We start from the raw sequence: 6,000 nt of genomic DNA, 5'->3' as shown, positions 1-6,000 counted from the left end.
CAATAGTCTATCATTTGACAAAAGGACATCCATACTCGGGTTTACTAGAAAACAATTATGTCCTTTCAAAATAACAATGCTACAAAACGATATGCCTACAATATCATATAGCATGTCATGATTGGTCTTCATAGCATGAAGTATAAGTCATGAGCACCTCGGTGTCAAACCAAGCAATTGGATCATACTTTTTAATGCGCTTTAGTTTTTTTATTACTCACTCAATAAACGAGCATGAACCATGAATTCAACATATGGGTGGTATAGAATATGGTGGTAAGTATCAAAGGGGCAAAAGTGGAGAACAAATTCTCACATGAACCAGGCATATCAATGGGCTATGGATATGACCATCAATAGATATTAATGCGTGGAGTATGGATTTCCATGCAACGGATGCATTACAGCTAAAAGTGTCTGAAAGCTCAATTAAAGCTAAATGGGTGTGCATCAAACTTGCTTTCTCATGAAGACCTCGGGCATTTGGGTAACCCATCATCGGAATATACAAGCCAAATTCTGTAATGAAAAAATCCCACTAGCATATGAAAGTGATAAAACAAGAAACTCCCAATATGAAGAACATGGTGCCACTTTGGGGCACAAGTGTGGTAAAGGATAGTAGCAAAGTCCCTTCTCTCTTTTTCTCTCATTTAATTATTATTTTTATATTAGTTTTCATGGTGGGCTCTTTTTTTAGACTCACCCATTCCTTTTTTCAAGGTGGGCTCATTTGGCCTACACCATTTTTCATTTTTTTGTCCGGAGACACATTCGGACTAGTGGGCTAATCCTAGCCTCCATCATCCTTTCCTCACTGGGACAATATGAATACCTATGGTAGTGTACCAGGATGTGCAACGATCTACTGCAGGAAAAGATATGAAAAAACTGACAAGCCATGAAAATATCATGCTAACTATCTTACGATTATGCAAAGCATTGTGATAATGAATGCTCAAGTCATGTATATTATTATGATGGAAGTTGCATGGAAATATATCTCGGATGGATATGGAAATGCCATGATAGGTAGGTATGGTGGCTGTTTTGAGGAATATATAATGAGGCTTTTTTGAGATGACTATGTAAAGGTTGGATTTTTCGAGATGACTATATATACCCCAGCACCTCACTATGATTCATAGAGAGAGCACTCAGAACAAGCAAACACTTCCACCATACATTTTATGAGAGAAAACCACCTACTCATGTGTTGAGATCAAAATGTTCCACTCCAACCGTATGAATCTTGATTTCTAGCCTCCCTAAGTAGCTTTCGACCCAATCAATCTCTTATACCAAGCAAAATTATGTGTTGAGGAGATTATATTTTGAACCACTAGAGCAAGGAGTTCATTATCCATACCACATCTATTACCTTTTGGAGAGTGGTATCTCCTAGATTATTTAGGTGTCGCTTGGGAGCCTCCAAATCATGTGGATTTGAACTAACAAGTCTGAAAGGACAAGGAGATCTAACCCGAGTGATGCTAGTCCTTCATGGATGTAAGCCGTGGTGGAATAGACAAGGTTGCTTCTTTGTTTACCCCTTGTGGGTAGAGCCCTCCATGGAATCAGGCAGTTGTTACACTCTGTGGGTTGAAGTCTTCGTAACATTGACGTACAATAGCACCACCCATTGGAACCACGCCAAGAATTTCCGTGTCTTAATTGCATTTGATCTTCCTATCCATACCCTCTACTTACACTTGCATATCTTTAATTTCCTCTACTATACTCGTAGACTTGCATGTGTAGGTTGTGCTAGACATGGGAAAATTGCTAAAACTTGCCACCCGATAAAATTGGGAAAAGGTTAAGTTTTTATTTGGTCAAGTAGTATAATCACCCCCCCTCTAGCCATACTTCGGATCCTACAAGTGGTATCATAGCTTTGGTATCCATTGCATTGGTTTCACAACCTAGGAGAGTATGGCATGCAGTGAGGGAAATGACCACCGTAGAGGTCCATATTTTGATGGTACAAACTTTGCTAGTTGTATTCACAAAATGAAAGTTCGTATTCTTCGTCATAATTCCACCGTTTGGGTTGTTGTTGGTGTTGGATTGCAAGGTGAATTATTTGGTGATGGGAAGGAACCAGATCGAGAGCGACTGCGGAAGAATTGAATATGTTGCAATACAATGCTCAAGCATACGCCATTTTATTCAATTGTCTATGCCCCGAAGAGTTCAACAAAATAAGTCATCTTGCGAATGCAAATCAAATTTTGCACACTTTGGTTGATATGCGCGGAGGAACCAAATTTGTGAGGGAATCTAAGTTGGATATGCTACAAAGTTAACTTGAAAGTTCAAGGTGAAGGATTGTGAAGGAGTCGCACAAATGTACTCTAGGCTTGCTCTCATCACAAACGAGATTGCCGGCTTAGGTAATGAAGAGATGACCAACAAATTCATCATCAAGAAGATCCTTAGAGCCTTGGATGGAAAATATGACACCATGGGCACACTGATCCAAATTATGCCAAACTACAAATATCTCAAGCCCACAGATGGCATTGGTAAGATTGTTGCACGTGAAATATCACTCAAGGACAAAGAAGAGCTCCACAACAAGTCAAGTGGTGCATACAAAGCCACAAGTGACACTCCCGCTACCTCAAGTGACAACCTTGTTACCAATGAAGAGATAAGCCTCATGGTCAAGAAATTCAACAAGTTCTATAAGAATAGAGGCAAAGAGAGAAGATCCAAGTCAAGATACGAAGATAAGCATTCTTCTCGTCGTCACGGAAGTTATTATAATTGTGGAAGAACCGATTTTTTTTGCAATGAGTGCATGACCCCCTCTAAGAGAAGAGAAGAGTCACCTAGAAGAAGAATCTCAAGAGATGAGTCACCTCTTAGAGAGAGAAGGAGTAGAGAAGATCGTTATGAACGAAGACCCTCCTGGAGAAGGAAGGACTCAGAGAAGAAGGACAAGTACACCAAGACCTACACAAGAATAAGACAACAAACTCATGTTGGTGAATGAGTTTCCGACACCGTATTTGACAACTAATCCAATAGAAGTTACCACTCCAACTCCGATTATACTCAAGATGAAGGTGTTACGGTACTAGCACTCGTTTCCTCCAACTCCTATGATTTATTTGATTCACCAAATGAATGAATTGGATGTTGCTTCATGCATAAAGTCCCAGAGGTATCACACCTGAATACATTTACTTTAATAGTGATGAGGATGACTTACTAGGAGATGATGACTTGCTCTTAGATAAAACTAGTAATGTTAGTCAAAATGAACTTCATAATAATCATGCTAGTCAAGATAAGTTGTGTGATGATGATAAGAAGGAGATTGAGAGCGTAACTAAAAACTAAATACTCTTAAGTTACCTCTTGAATCTACTCAATAAGATCATAGAGAGCTTTTAAGAACTCATGAGAAGTTACACTTCAAGAAGCGAAATTTAGAGAAAGAACACGAGTTTCTTAAAGCTATCAATGACGGTCTTCAAAAGAAGAGTTCTTCTTATCTTGCCAAACGACAACTCTTGTAAACATTTGTCTCACAAGTTAAATCTACGCAAACTAGTAACGAAGGCAAGAAATGTTCTTAATCTACTAGCAACAATGAAAATGCTAAATCTAAAGATGTTGCTTCTAGTAGTTCTATTTGATTCCACTAATGATTCTCTTAGACAAGTTACACTTGAAGAAGAAAATAATTAATTGAAAGGAATTAAAGAGAAAGGTCTCTAGAAGAGTGTTTTTGGAAGTAAGCAATTTGAGGAAATTGTGAGCAAGCAAGGATGGCACCAAAAGAAAGTTAAAATCCATTGGAGTGGAATGGGAATAAGATCAATACCCCAAGACGAAATTTGTTCCCCAAAAGCATAAGTATGATCCTACTTTCTCTATGGTAACACAGGCGCAAGATGATCTTCCACCACAAGACCACAAGCTCAAGGGCAAAGACAAGTTTAAGGGGATATTGACTAATTTGAAGAAGGATCTCAAGCCATGATCAAGTGGGTTCCCAAGGCCACTACTAGCTCTACTTCATAAAGTGCTCACCAAGGATCCCTATAAGGTTGATGTGGGTCCCCAAGAATAAGAACTGGAGAAAATCTTGAGGGGTGACTCCGCCAACAAAATTCACTCACATTCATTTGTGAGAAGAACTAGTGCAATCAACTCCAACTATATGAAGTAGTTCAAGGACTCATAAAATCCCTCGTTGGTAAGCAATGGAGAAGGTAATATTGTATCAATGGACATCATTATATATGTGCTTCATTCCTTGTCCATCGATATCCTTGAATGTGTTCCTTGTGTGGTACTAACCCATGTAGGTGAGAAGAGTACGAAACAAAAAGGATTGCTCCCAACTAAAGATGATCTAGATCAACCAAGAGCATCCACTATTACATAACCTACATGAAGTCTTCATCGACAAAACCCAAGGTTAGTTTATCCCTTTGATAGGGGATATCATATCAAGGATGAGCTTTACTCTAAGACTTGACTCAAAGCATCTGAAAAGATGTGAAAATATTAAATGCTTTATGTAAAAGTGGCAACCCTACTTGTGCTTAAACGATGAGTATGACCTATGATCAAGCATTCTTTCTTGGCTCCTTAAGTCAATATACTCCTATATAGATGAATCTGTCATCGCCAAAGTGCTTGGTAGATACTGGAGTGGTTGTGCATGTTTGACATATTTTATTCAACATATTAATGTGTGAGCATGTTGGTATGCATCTTTTTTCTTCATTCGAGGACATGAAATTGTTGTTCTATTTGGCTTTTATTTCTTGGGAAACTGGATGTACATGAATGCCTAGGTATCCCCCCTGCTAGATATCTACGCTTTCTCGTTTCAAATTCTATTCACGCTTCATCACAAAATTTGAGCAAGCACTTTTCGGACCCTCCAGGTGGAGCACTGAGATCCACCGATTCGACAAGGGCTAACTTCCAAAACCTCCCAAGTGTTTCTCGGTGTGACCAAAACTCGAAATTTGGCTACACCGATTCACTTTCGGTTGATCTAGTTTTCTATCACGGTACAAATGATCAACATCACCGGGTTGTTCTGTCAACATACAGCTATGCCTCTCCGTCGACCGACATTTGTTTCTCGGTGTCACCGACAGTAGGTGGGTATATATATATATGTGGGACTGTACCTTGAAAATTACTTCAAACGAAAGATATCCACACCCCATTGTTTCCACCACCCATGTCTCAGGATGATATCTGTCATCTCTCGTGCACCCTCGCTGCGGAAGTCTGGCGTCGTCAACGGCAATCACCCCCACTGTTGTCACAGTAGAGAAGATCCACCAAATTAGGGTAATCTTTGATTACTTTTGCGCTCCAAGTTCTAATTCATGTGCATTAGGTCTAGTCAATCCTCTAGCCTTGTTTTTCAATGATATGCACACAAAATTCCTTATATTACCTCGAACGAAAAAAGTTAGGGTTAGGTCTCCTTAGTATGCAATCTCGGAGCCACCGAGTCGAAACGTCTTGGTGTCACCAATGTGGATTCATCCACGGCACAAGGTCTTCTCGATGAAACCAAAAAGTCCCTATCGGTGTCACCCAAACGGGGTTTAGGGTATCTAACTGCAGATTCGAAGAGACCGAGTCACACTTCGGTTAAACCGAAACAATGTGACCAAGTCTGTGTTGTTGTTATTGTTGCCTTGGAAATTCCAAAACCTAAAACTCGATGGAACCGAATTTCATACTGTGAATACCAAAAACTAAATTTTTGAGTTAAAACTTGGAAAAATTTCTGAATTTTGTGATGCTAATTTTTGTACTCCTGCATATCTACTTCACAAGGTTAGTGCTCAACATGTCCGAGTCAGATGATAGCCAGAATCCGCATAGAGAGCGGAGTGTGGGTCTTGATGCACTCACTAGTACTAAGGAGAGATTTGATGATCCAAGTACTCCTAGCTCTCATGACTTTCCCAAGAGACACACCAAGGCTAGGAAGCAAAAAACATAGAT

The sequence above is a fragment of the Hordeum vulgare genome, chromosome 1H, assembly GCF_904849725.1.
Source record: "Hordeum vulgare subsp. vulgare chromosome 1H, MorexV3_pseudomolecules_assembly, whole genome shotgun sequence".
In the NCBI taxonomy this organism is placed as follows: Eukaryota; Viridiplantae; Streptophyta; class Magnoliopsida; order Poales; family Poaceae; genus Hordeum; species Hordeum vulgare.
The sequence above is the reverse complement of the archived record's forward strand: the minus strand, read 5'-3'. Positions refer to the sequence as shown.